This window comes from Papio anubis, chromosome 13 (genome assembly GCF_008728515.1).
Source record: "Papio anubis isolate 15944 chromosome 13, Panubis1.0, whole genome shotgun sequence".
Classification (NCBI taxonomy): domain Eukaryota; kingdom Metazoa; phylum Chordata; class Mammalia; order Primates; family Cercopithecidae; genus Papio; species Papio anubis.
In genome coordinates, this window is record NC_044988.1 from 81,351,344 (window position 1) to 81,365,481 (window position 14,138).

At 43.1% G+C, this 14,138-nt stretch overlaps 1 non-coding gene across 1 annotated transcript; it reads right to left on the bottom strand.

Moving 5' to 3' along the window:
- Positions 1-238: 238 nt before the first annotated feature.
- On the bottom strand, positions 239-345 carry LOC116270213. Its single transcript, XR_004178128.1, has one exon. It is a non-coding gene; the product is annotated as a U6 spliceosomal RNA (small nuclear RNA).
- Between the last annotated feature and the right edge of the window lie 13,793 nt (positions 346-14,138).

Consider the following 14,138-nt stretch of genomic DNA (forward strand, 5'->3'; position numbering starts at 1 on the left):
CAAAGGACCAAAACAGATATTTTTTTAAATTTTTTTTAAATTTAAATTTTTATTTCAATAGTTTTTGGGGTACAGGTGGTTTTGGGTAACATAGGTAAGTTCTTTAGTGGTGATTTTTGAGACTGTAGCCTACCCATCACCCAAGCATTGCACAATGTACCCAATATGTAGTCTTTTAACCTCCACTCCCCATTCGACCTTCACCCCCAGTCCCGAAAGTTCATTGTATCATTCTTATGAAAATATGGAATTCTTCACAAATCTGCATGTCATCCTTATGCAGGAGTCATGGTAATTTTCTCTGTATTGTTCTAATTTTTGTATATGTGCCGCCAAAGTGAGCCCCAAAACACACATTTTACAAATGAAATTACACAAATAGCCATGAATTTGGGTTGAAAAAAGATTCGTTTCACAACAATCAAACAAATGCCAGTTAAAACAAAGGGGTGTCATTTTGTTTACTAGATTGACAAACATACAAAATAATTACAATTTCTAATGTTGTTGGTCATATAAGAAAATTACTGTAATTCTTCAAAAATGACAATGTAAATTGGCACACATTTTCTAAAATAATTTGGTTATATAAATTAAGAGTCTTCCAAATTGCGTTTACTTTGCCCAGCAATGTGACTGTCAGGAATTTATCCTAAAAAAGAAGTAGAAGTTTTAAATAATAGAGAAAAATATTAAACCCCCTAAATGGCAAAAATAAGAAGTAGGTTAAAGAAACAATAGTACATATGTACAGTATTATATTGTCAATAATAAATAATATTTATTGTCTTTGAAAAATGTTCATATATCTAACAAAATGGTTTATAGAGTATGGTCCTATTTTTATTACATGTTATATATTTGCACATATCCACAGATAGAGAAAATCTGAAAGAATTTAAGAGTTAAACTCTTCTGTTTGTAAGAAGCCAAGGCTGATTTAGCCAACTTAAAGAAAAAAGAGGGAATGAAATTATTGGAAAAATGCTGGAATATCTCATGAAATTGCAGGAAGCGTTACACTTTTTTTTTTTTTTTTTTTTTTTTAGACAGTGTCTTGCTCTGTCGTCCAGGCTGGAGTGCAGTGGTGCAATCTCGGCTCACTGCAACCTCCACCTCTCAGGTTCACGCAATTCTCCTGCCTCAGCCTCCTGAGTAGCTGGGATTACAGGTGCATGCCACCATTCCCAGCTAATTTTTGTATTTTTAGTAGAGAGGGAGATTTCACCATGTTGGTCAGGCTGGTCTCGAGCACCTGACCTCGTGATCCACCTGCCTTGGCCTCCCAAAGTGCTGGGATTACAGGCATGAGCCACCATGCCAGGCCAGGAAGTTACACTTTTAAGATATGATCAGATAAGGAAGGATAATGCCAGGATTCTTCTCAACAGATAGATTTGAGGAACTTCTCCCTCTACAACTTTGATGAAATGATTCCCATCTAGTCCCTGTGTCTTTATAGCCCAAAGGTAAAATTTTAGGAATTTTTCTGATAGTCCCAATATGGGCTGGAAGTGAATGTCTGGATTAATAAACTATGGCCAGATGAGTAGGAATAAGTGTATTCACATGGCACCTGGAGGTCAGTCTCTATGAATCGGAGCCGTGATCAGGATGAGGGAGCTGGACAGGTGCTTTAAGCGATGATACTGGGAGAATATACACCACAATGTGAAGATGGGTGATATCTGAGTGTGGGATTGTGGGTGACTGTTTGCTTTGTCTGTATCATTCAAGGATGATTTGGTTGCAAGTGACAGAAACACAACTCTAACCATTAGGCAGAAAGTGGAAATTGTTAAAAGATGAACAGAAATGCAGTAAGAGCAGGGTGCACTGGCCTGGAGACAGCTGGAAACAGCGTCTTGGACACTGCTGCCCGGCTCCTCTCTGCATCTCTCACTTCCGACTTTCTCTAAATGTCAGGCTCACTTTCCTCTGAATTTCTCCACAGGAAATTCAGGAAACATGACGGCAAGATGCTCCCTGGTCTTGCATCTCCCTGTTTCACTACCAGAAGGAAACTGATATTTCCTCTATCTGATTCCAAATTATACAACCCCGGCAGGGTGCAGAGGCTCATGCCTGTAATCCTAGCACTTTGGGAGGCCGAGGGGGGCGGATCACTTGAGTTCAAGAGTTCAAAACCAGCCTGACCAATATGGTGAAACCCTGTCTCTACTAAAAACAAAAAAATTAGCCAGGCGTGGTGGTGGGTGCCTGTAATCCCAGCTACTTGGAGGGCTGAGGCAGGAGAATTGCTTGAACCTGAGAGGCAGAGGTTGCAGTGAGCGGAGATCATGCCACTGCACTCCAGCCTGGGCAACGGAGCAAGACTCTGTCTCAAAAATAAATAAATAAATAAATAAATAAATAAATAAATAAATACAAATTTTGCAACCCCAGAGAAGACCCTCATTGCCTTAACTTGGGCAGGAATTTTTACTGTTTTATTTGCCATTGTACCCATACTACCTGGCACATGGCAGAGCCTCAACAAACACATTAAATGGATGTGAGAGGAATGAAGAAGATTAGTCAAGATGACTCCTGAGTTTGGGGACCAGTGGGTGGTGACATCATTAATTCAACCAGGCTTCAGAGCAGTAACAGTTGGCTTGGAGGGTCCAGAAGCATTGCTTAGCATTAGGAAGGTAACTATCAGAGTCAGACTGCTTGGATTTGAATTCCAGTTCCACCACTTACCAGCTGTGTAACTGTGAACAAGTTACCTCAACCCTCAAAGCTTCAGTTTCTCAATCCACAAGAATGGAGATAATAGTAATATCCAGTTTGTAGGGCTCATTGTGAAAGTTAACTAAAATATGTTGTGCAAAGTGCTCAATAATTATTGACTGATATTATTATATCCCTCTTTCAACCATGCTGCACTATGCTTTCAAATTCATTTTCACGACCTTTGCAATTAGGACTGATTCTTTTCAAATGGTAGTGTAAGTTCATGTTTCAACGTTTCATGCCAGTTGATCAGTCTGTTTCTCCTGTAAGCAAAGCAAGGATGTGTGCTCAACCATACTTGCCTCACTGGGAAGAAATAACTTTGCAGTGCCTACCTTTGCTCTGGTCCATGTCATAGCAGAGCCTGTGCTATAAGAAGAGTTTGTAGGTTGCACAAGACAGGTATGCTCTTGGCAGGCTTTCAGAAGGCAGTAGCCAGAAGATAGTAACTGCCATGTTACCAAATATTCAGAGAGCACAGCCCCGGCCCAGCAGACGCTGGGAGTGTATGGGGACAAGTATACAGTCATGCTCCCTCATTACTGCTACACACCCGAAGGTGGGATACCCAAAAAGGTGTGGCCTCTCCAAATCTTAAGATTGAAGCTAATTTTCCCTTCTCTAAGTTTTTAAGTATCAGGTAAGGGATTGAAATACATTTTTTAAAGTAGAGAGTATGTAAGTTTGAAAGCAGAAACTACTTATTTGGTCTTTTTAATTTCTCTGTATACAAGAACTATGGCTTTGGAGCCACCTGCTCGAGATAGGTGATGCTTGGAAGGTATAAGTGGAACCCAGGTAAGAAGGAAATTTTGTGAGTAAATTTTACTTTCTTTTTATTGTTAGAACATATTTTTAAATCTTACATAAACATCTTAATTTTTGTAACATCTTCAAATATGTTGGAGCAACTTATATTTTCCAAAAATGGCCTCACTAATGTATAGTATGACTCACATGCTGTGATTATAGATATATGCAAATAACAATAGGTTGATTACATCCCAGTAGCTATTGACCTTTGAGTCATGACCCAAAATGCGTACCCTAACACTTGCCTGAAAGTCTTTTCCTATTCTCTATTCTGCCCTAATGCAATGTTAGCAATGTTAAAAGCCCAGGAGGTAGAGTCAACACCCTGGGTTTGATTCTCAGTTTACCACTAAGCAGTTGTGTGACCTCGCATGAGGGATTTGACCTTTCAATGACTCTATTTTTTTATTTGTAAGATAGCGAAATAATTGTCCCAAATTCATGGCATTGTTGTTAATTGAATCAATACAGTTAATACCCTAAATATCTTAGAACAGTTCTAAAAACACAGTGTATGTTTAATATATGCCAGCTGATATTCTTCTCCTTCTTCTTCTTTTTTTTTTTTTTTTTTTGAGACAATCTCACTCTGCTGCCCAGGCTGGAGTGCAGTGACACAATCTTGGCCCATTGCAACCTCTGCCTCCCAGGTTCAAGCAATTCTCATACCCTAACCTCCCCAGTAGCAGGGATTACAGGCATGTACCACCACACCTGGCTAACTTTTTATTTATAGTAAGGATGAGGTTTTGCCATGTTGCCCAAGCTGGTCTCGATCTCCCGACCTCAGGTGATCCACCCTCCTTGGCCTCCCAAAATGCTGGGATTACAGGCATGAGCCACTTCACTTGCCCTGATATTACTCTGGGTGGTATCACTCAAATGGCTGATACAGAACAAAATATAGAAGGAAACTGAGAAATACTGTAATCCAAGTACTAAGCTGATTTCTTTATTCTGGTTAAGAAGTGAAAGGAGGAATTATCTGTTGACTCACTCTACAGACACCCACTCCACTGGTCATTTCTTGAGCAACTGAGAGCATGCTGTGGTGGGACTGAGGCTACCCCTGGAGGGAGCTGGCCTGATTCACACACTTTCTGGAAGCTGAGGGTTGGGAATGAGGGTGTGTGTGTGGAGGGGAATATGGAAAGGAGAGATCAGGGTACTTTGGGGGAAAGCTTAACCTAAGGAGAGAAAGGACTAAATTCAGTATATTAGTTGCACCAAGAACAAATCACATATTTTATTATTGTTCTCAATTTTAGGCCCCACACACTTACAGCAAGCCATGCCAATCCTCGGCCCTCGTGCGAGAGAGGGGCAAAGTCTATAAAATGATAGTCTAGGTTGAAGGAGCTGGGCCAGGAGTGAGCTCTGAAAGAAAGAAGAAGAAAGGCAGAGTCCTGAAACTTTCCTGCTTCACTCAAGGAGGAAGAAATAGGGCCCTGCCTCCCCCTATTTCCAGCTGAACCGCACATTTTTTTTTTGGTCCAGAGTCTCACTCTGTCACTCAGGCTGGAGTGCAGTGGCATGATCTTAGCTCGCTGCAACCTCCACCTTCTCAGTTCAAGTGATTCTCCTGCCTCAGCCTCCCAAGTAGCTGGGATTACAGGCACTCGCCACCACTCCCAGTTCATTTTTGTATTTTTAGTAGGCACGGGGTTTCATCTTGTTGACCAGGCTGGTCTCAAACCCCTGACCTCAAGTGATCCGCCTGCCTTGGCCTCCCGCAGTGCTGAGATTATAGGCATAAGCCACCGTTCCCAGACTGAACCACACATTCTTAATAAGTTACTACATTTATCCCATCCTGTTTGCTATAAGCACCACCATATATTGAGTCTTTTCCAATTATTTTATTTAGGCCTCATGAATTACTCAGATATATGTGTGTGTGTATATTTATACATATATATACATATACATATATATACATATATGTGTGTATATACATATATACATATACATATATATACATATATGTGTGTATATACATATATACATATACACATATACACATATATGTGTGTATATACATATATACTTATATGTGTGTATATACATATATATACGTGTGTGTACATATATATATATTTTTTTGAGATAGAGTCTCACTTTGTCACTCAGGCTGGAGTGCAGTGGCATGATCTCAGCTCACTGCAACCTCTGCCTCGCTGATTCAAGGGATTCTCCTGCCTCAGCCTCCCAAGCAGCTAGGACTACAAGCCCGCACCACCACTCCCTGCTAATTTTTGTAGTTTTAGTAGAGACTTGGTTACACCATGCTGACCAGGCTGGTCTTGAACTCTGACCTTAGGTGGTTCACCCACCTCAGCCTCTGAAAGTGCTGGGATTACAGGTGTGAGCCACCATGCCTGGCCTGAGTTCAATATTTTTATGTCCAGGTAAGGATGGGAAATTCAGTTTCATATAAGAACTAGAATTTAAATCTAGTGCCAGTTCCAAGACTCATGAATTACACCACACTGACTCCCACAGTGAAAAGTTGAATTATTTCTTGAGATAGAGTCTCACTCTATCGCCCAGGCTGGAATGTAGTAGCATGATCATGGCTTAACTACAGCCTCGGCCTCCCAGGCTCAAGCAATCCTCACACCTCAGCCTCCCAAGTAGCTGGGACTACAGGCTGCTCCACCACACCCAGTTACTTTTTGTATTTTTTGTACAGACAAGGTTTCGTCATGTTGCCTAGGCTGGACAATTTAAATTTTTATCCCCATAAATCCAATCCCTCCCTTAACTACAGTTCCAGGAAAAGGAGGGAAAATTGGACAGTAGATATCAAAGCAGACTGGAGGCCTATAATAACAGGATATGCTGAGCACAGCAGAGCTCTTGGGTTATCATAAGTGCCAGTCACCTGCTCTCATCCTGCCTGTTTACAAGTCAGGAAACGAAGTGAGGGGGAAATTGACAAGTAAGCAAACTCTAGAAGTTTCGCTCATCAGCGAGACAGAAAAACGTCAAGGTTCCACACAAAGTGAGCATGTAGCTCATGTCTCCTGTGGCCACACCAGGCTGGAGGCCCAGTAAGATAAATACCATCATGAATGCTGCTCACACCCACAAGCAGAACCCCTACGGCACCAGCAGCTTCTTCTCCTGGCCAGTTCTGCTTGACAGATTCACGTAGGCTCACAGACTCATAAATACTTAGTTCAGATCCCAGCTCTCCTGTGTCCCCTCATAGGGTTGTTCTGAGAAATATAATGAGACAACATCTGCTAAGGACTCACACAGTGTAGTGTTTGCTCACCTCACTTGTCAAGGGTAATTTTAGACTTCTCCAAAAGATTACAGAGTCCTGACGGTTCAGAGCCTTAGATATTTCAAATTAGCCTTCTTCCTCGGCCTCAGTTCAGGCTACCAGAAGGCTCCACCAAAACATTAAATCTGCCTCATCATAGTCACTTAAATACCAATTTGAAAGAAAAAATAGTTTATAAAACAACAGGCTGGGCGTGGTGACTCACGCCTGTAATCCCAGCACTTTGGGAGGCTGAGGCGAGTGGATCACCTGAGGTCAGGAGTTTGAGACCAGCCTGGCCCACGTGGTGAAACCACGTCTCTACTAAAAATACAAAAATTAGCTGGACGTGGTGATGCATGCCTGTAATCCCAGATACTCAGGAGGCTGAGGCAGGAGAATCGCTTGAACCTAAGAAGCAGAGGTTGCAGCGAGCCAAGATTGTGCCACTGCACTCCAGCCTGGGCAAGAGCGTTTTTTGTTTTGTTTTGTCTCAAAAACAAAAACAAAAAGCAACTGCAAGCGTGTATTCTACAGTCATGCCACACAGTGCCCTGTTAATTAATATAATTTAGAAGTCCTCTTATGGTTATTTTATGGAATAGCACATTCTGTATTATGGGAAGGTGTGGTTTCCTCTTGTTTTGGTGGGAAGAGTCATTTCCAGGTTAGAGTTCCTTATCTCCTTGTCATGGTTGACCTTGAGTGCATCCCTGGTCTAGGTGCCTTCATTCAGCAGTGGTGCTTCCTCTTCAGGGGTAAACCCCAGATGATTTTTTTTTTTTTTTTTTTTTTTTTTTTTTTTTTTGAGATGGAGTTTCGATCTTGTTGCCCAGGCTGGAGTGCAATGGTGCAATCTCGTTTCACTACCACCTCCAACTTCCAGGTTCAAGCCATTCACCTGCCTCAGCCTCTCAAGTAGCTGGGATTACAGGCATGTGCCACCACGTCCAGCTAATTTTGTAGTTTTAGTAGAGACGGGGTTTCACCATATTGGCCAGGCTCATTTGGAACCCCTGACATCAGGAGATCCACCCACCTCAGCCGCCCAAAGTGCTTGGATTACAGGTGTGAGCCACTACACCTGGTCATGATTTTTTTTAAGATGTTAGTGGCACTTGGTACATTCACAATGCTATATAACCATCACTACTATTCTGTTACAGAAATTATCATTACCTTGAAAGGAAACTTCATACCATTAAGCAGTCATTTCCCACTCTCTCTTTTAGACCTTGGAAACCACTGATTTGCTTTCTATCTCTATGATTTGCCTATTCTCGATATTTCATGTACATGGAATCATTCAGATCATTTTTTTAAGAGATGGGGTCTTACTAGCCCAGGCTGCAGTGCAGTGGTCCATGGGTACAATCATAGTACACGATGGCCCAGAAATTCCCGGGCTCAAGCAATCCTCCTGCCTCAGGCTTTCAAGTAGCTGAGACTACAGGTATGCACCACGACTCCTGGCCAGACAATGTATTTTGAGAGCCAAAGCTAACCCATCTGACTGAGAGATCCCTGCTTGGGAGGCCCCAAGCCAATCAAGGATCCCCAGTTCACTGGCCCCATCACAGTCTATCCCCCTTCGACAGCCCCCAGTGAGCGGCTTTCTCAGATGAGAAAAGAAGGTTGGTTGAGCTGCTTCTTCAGTGATTCCCATGGGCTGAAAACCCAGTTTTCCTCTTCCCTGGGCTTGTTCTGACCCAACCTGTCCTTACACATCAGAGTCAACTGCTCCCACTCTGTGCAAGGCCATTCTGTTATAAGGAGTGTGCTCTCTGATGGCATTTCAAGCCAAGGAATTAGAGACTAAGAAAAAGTGGCCAGAGAGTAAGAGAAGAACCCAGGATTGTGAGATGTCATGGAGGCCAAAGGAAAGCAGACTGCAAGAACAAGAGAGGAATCAACAGTGATCAAATAAGGTGAGAAGCACAAGAAAGTAAGCTTCAGGAGAGAAGTTTTGCTGGCGAGAAGCCTCAGCTAGAAACCACACTGCTATAGATGGCAGGTGGAATAGGAAGTGTGGGGGTGGAGGTAGTGAGGGTAACTGACACTCTCAAGAAGTCTGGCTGAAAAGCAGAATACAGAAAGTGAGTCGCATCCAAAGAGGAGCATTGGCCAGCCGCAGTGGCTCACACCTGTAATCCTAGCACTTTCGGGGGCTGAGGCGGGCGGATCACCTGAAGTCAGGAGTTCAAGATCAGCCTGGCCAACATGGTGAAACCTGTCTCTACTAAAAATACTAAAGTTAGCCAGGGTGGTGGTGGGCAGCTGTAATCCTAGCTACTCAGGAGGCTGAGACAGGAGAATCGCTTGAACCTGGGAGGCGGAGGTTGCAGTGAGCAGAGATCACACCACTGCACTCCAGCCTGGGTGACAAGAGTGAGAATCTGTCTCAAAAAGAAAAAAAAAAAAAAAAAAAAAGAGGAGCATGGGCTCTAAGGAGGGTTATTTGAGTTTTTGTTTTGTTTTATTTCGTTTTTAGAACGGGTCTCACTCTGTTGCCCAGGCTGGAGTGCAGGGTGCAATCATAGCTCACTGCAGCCCCAACCTCCCCAGGATCGAGTGATCCTCTCACCTCAGCCTCCTGAGTAGCTGGGACCACAGGCATGCACTAATTTGTTTGTATTTCTATAGAGACAGGGTTTCACCAAGTTGCCCAGGGTGGTCTTTAACTCCTGGGCTCAAGCAATTCTCCTGCCCCAGCTTCCCAAAGTGCTGGGATTACAGGCATGAGCCACTGCACTCAGTCTTATTTTGGGTTTTTATGTGTTTGTTTTTGGACCTGGAAGCAGAGAGCATGTTTTCATGTTGATTAAAAGGCTCTCGTGGAGGAGAGATTTCAGGTGCAGGAGAGAGGATAACCACCTATTGTGCCTCAGAAGGCAGAGGATGGATCCACTACAAAGATCCTTTAAAGGGGGACCTGCCCCAGCCATGAAGGCCTCAGGGGATGACTCCCCAAGGCACACAGTCTGTCAAACATGTCTGGAAGCGGGAGACCCCTGGCAGAGACTGTGAGGGAGAAGAAAATGGCAGTGGAAGGTGCAGGCTGGGGCTCCAGGGTGACCTCAGCCTCTTCCCCAAAGTAACCTGTTCTCACATCAAAACAACTGCCTGTAAATGTCTTAGACAAGGAATTGGTACAAGGTCAGCCTGGCTCCTGTCAACATACCTCCCCAGGGACTTCCTCACAGCAATCTTAGAGGCAGACAATGCCTCTATTTCAGTCTTTCATTGTGGAAAAGGAACAGAAAAGAGAATAAAAGCAGGATTAGGATAAAGCCAGAAAACAAGATTTCTGACTCCCAGCCTCTGATCCTGCCCCACCTGATGGAGGCGACATCCCTCCAAAGGAGCTGGTTCAGAGAGGCGAAGTGGCTAAGTGGTTGAAGGAATTAAATTAACTGCACAGAGCACATTTCACAGGAAGAAGTACAAATAATATCTCCCTTTTTTTAAATAAATAAACTTGGAGGGTTGTGAATCATAAATTAGCCTGTCTCTGCAGGATGTGCATCCTGAGATTTGTTTGGCCTCTCAGGGATAATTAGCTCTCTTCCCAATGAGGTTACACAAAAGCCTGGGCCAAGCAGGAGCAGAGAAGCAATTGTCACATCTCACGCAAAGCCACATTATCAGCCATGGCACTGGTGGCCTGGCGGCAGATCCCAGCGCACTCCAAAAGGGCTGGGGGCTCCTATTGTGCATCAGCTTGCAGCATCAATGGAAGCATGGGTCAGCTCTGCCACCTGGCTCTTGACGGGAGCCAGGCTGACCTTGTAGCAGGCCGCCTCCCCACTCTGACATCTGATCCCATTCAAACTCTCCCCACGCTGTTCTCTTGGGTGTTCCCATCACAGCTATGATCATCAGAGTATGCTGTGTTTGTTAGAGACACAGTGGGACGGTGGGGGAATGGTATTAATTCTCAGGACTAGTTACAACCCTCAGAAAAAGGGGAAAATGCAAGGGGCAAACTGTTTTTTCCAAATCCAGGGCCTTATCTTGCCCGCAGTGTGGTAGCCACTGACAGGAGTGTCAGCAATTTTGTATGCCTCCTGCCTTGGACTGCAAAGGAGACAGAGGTGGTCCTGAAATGCACTTTCAGGGTACTATCTCATTTAATTCTCACACTTCTGGAGGCACAGGGATTGTTGCTGGAATTTTGCAGATGAGGAAACAAAGGCTTGAAAATGTTAATGATCGGCAGTGGTTGTATAGCCAGTGGAAGAACCAGAGTTCGAACCCGGGTCGTGCTGATTCTTGTCCAATATGGCTTACCTGCCGGAGACTCAGTCTCTGAACTCCAGAAACTCACAAGAAATGTACAAGTGTATCTCCTTCTATTGTGCTTTGCTTGATTGCGCTTTGCACATACTGTGTTTTTCACAAATTGAAGGCTTGTGGCAACCCTGAGTCCAGCAGGCTATTGGTGCCACTTTTCCAGTGGTGTGTGCTCACTTCATGTCTCAGTGTCACATTTTCATAATTTTGAAATATTTCAAACTTTTTCATTATTATGTCTGTTACAGTGATCTATGATCTGTGATCTTTGACGTTACTATTACAACTGTTTTGGGGCACCACAAACCATGCCCATATAAGATGGCAAACACACATGATAAATGTTGTGTGTGTACTGACTGCCCCACCAACTGGCCATTCCTCTGTCTCTCTCACTCTCCTTGGCCTTCATAGGGAATAGGGATTCCCTGAGATACAACAATACTGAAATTAAATCAGTGAATAACCCCACGTCGGTCTGTAGGTGTTCAAGTGACAGGAAGAATCACACGTTTCTCACTTTCAATAAGCACTAGAAATGATTAAGCTTAGTGAGGAAGGCATGTCAAAAACCAAGATAGGCTCATAGCTAAGCCTCATGTGCCAGACAAGCAAGTTGTGAATGAGAAGGAAAAGTTCTTGAAAGAAATTAAAAGCGCTACTCCAGTGAACACACGAATGATAAGAAAGCAAAACAGACTTACTCCTGATATACAGAAAGTTCAAATGGTTTGTATAGAAGATCAAACCAGCCACAACATTCCCTTAAGCCACAGGCTAATCCAGAACAAGGGCCTAAGACTCTTCAGTTCTGTGAGGCTAAGAGAGGTGAGGAAGCTTCAGAAGAAAAGCTTGAAACAAGCAGAGATTGGTTCATGAGACTTAAGGAAAGAAGCTGGCCAAGCACAGTGGCTCATGCCTGTAATCAGAGCACTTTGATAGGCCAAGGTGGGAGGATCACTTGCGCTCAAAAGTTCAAGACCAACCTGGACAATATAACGAGACCTCATCTCTATGAAAAATGATTTTTTAAAAATTGGCTGGGCATGGTGGTGCTCACCTGTAGTCCCAGCTGCTTGGGAGGCTGAAATGGGAAGATCACTTGAGCCTGGAAGGTCAAGACTGTAGTGAGCCATGATCATGCCACTGCACTCCAGCCTAAGTGACAGAGCAAACCCCTGTCTAAAAAAAACAAAAAAACAAAAAAAAACAAAGAAAGAGGCTGTCTCCATAATATAGAAAAGTACAAGGTGAGGCAGTGCTCATACAGAAGCTACAGCAAGCTATCCAGTAGATGTAGAAGATGTAGCTAAGATCATTGATGAAGGTGGCTACACTAAACAACAGATTTTGTAGATGAAACGCCTTCTATTGCAAGAAGATGCCATCTAGGACTTTCACAGCTAGAGAGAAGTCAATGCCTGGCTTCAAAGCTTCAGAAGATAGCTCGATTCGCTTGTTAGGGGCTACTACAGTTGTTGACTTTAAGTTAAAACCGATGCTCATTTACCATTCCCCAAATTCTAGGGTCTTAAGAATTATACAAAATCTACTCTGCCTGTGGAGAGTGCTAGATCACAAAACATCTGTTTACAGACTGGTTTGCTGAATGTTTTAAACCTACTCTTGAGACCTATTGTTCAGGAAAAATATCCCTTTCAAAAGATAACTGCTCATTGACAACGTAACTAGTTACCCAAGAGTTCCCAAGAGTTCTGATTGAGATATGAAAGCAAATTAATGTCATTTTTATGGCTGCTAACACAACATCCATTCTGCAGCCCATGGATCAAGGAGTCATTTTGATTTTCAAATCTTATTATTTAATAAATACATTTCATAAGGTTAGATCTGTCATACATTTCATAAGGTCAGACAGTGATTCCTCTGATGGATCTGGGCAAAGTAAATTGAAAACCTTCTGGTAAGGATTCTTCATTCTAAATGCCTTTAAGAGCATTTGTGGGCCAGGTGCAGTGGCTCATGATCGGCAGTGGTTATATAGCCAGTGGAAGAACCAGAGTTCTAACCCAGCACTTTGGGAGGCTGAGGCAGGCAAATCACCTGAGGTCAGGAGTTCGAGACCAGCCTGGCCAACACGGTGAAACCCTGTCTCTACTAAAAATACAAAAATTAGCTGGGCATGGTGGCAGGCGCCTGTAATCCCAGCTACTTAGGAGGCTGAGGCAGGAGAATCACTTGACCCTAGGAGGTGGAGGCTGCAGTGAGCCCAGACTGCTTCATTGCACTCCAGTCTGGGCAACAAGAGCGAAACTCTGTCTCAATTAAGAAAAAAAAAAAAAAAAAAAAGCATTCGTAAGTCATAGGAAGAGGTCAAAATATCAATATTAACAGGAGTTTGGAAGAAACTGATTCTAACCCTAATGGATGACTTTGAGGGGCTCAATACATTAGTGGGGGGAAGTCACTGCAGATGTGGTGGAAATAGCAAGAGAACTAGAATTAGAAGTGGCACCTGAAGATGTGACTGAATTACTGCAATCTCATGATAAAACTTGAATGAATGAGAAATTGCTTCATATGTATGAGTAAAGAAAATGGTTTCTTGAGATGAAATCGACAGGTGGTGAATTTTCTGTGAACACTGTTGAAATGATAACAAAGGATTTAGAATGCTACGTCAACTTAGTTGAAGAAGTAGTGGCAGGGTTTGCAAGGATTGACTCCATTTTTGAAAGAAGCTCTACTGTTAGTAAAGTGCTATTAAACAGCATTGCATGCTACCAAGAAATCTTTCATGAAAGGAAGAATCAACCAATGCACCAAACTTCATTGTTGTCTTATTTAAAAAATTGTCCCAGCCACCCCAACCTTTAGCAATCCCCACCCTGATCAGTCAGCAGTCAGCAACATTGAGGCGAGACCCTCTCACCAGCAAAAACATTATGATTTGCTAAATGGCTCAAATGATCATTAGGCTCAAATGATCGTTAGCATTCTTAGCAATAAGGTATTTTCAAATTAAGGTAAATCCGTATTTTAGACATAATGCGATAGCACA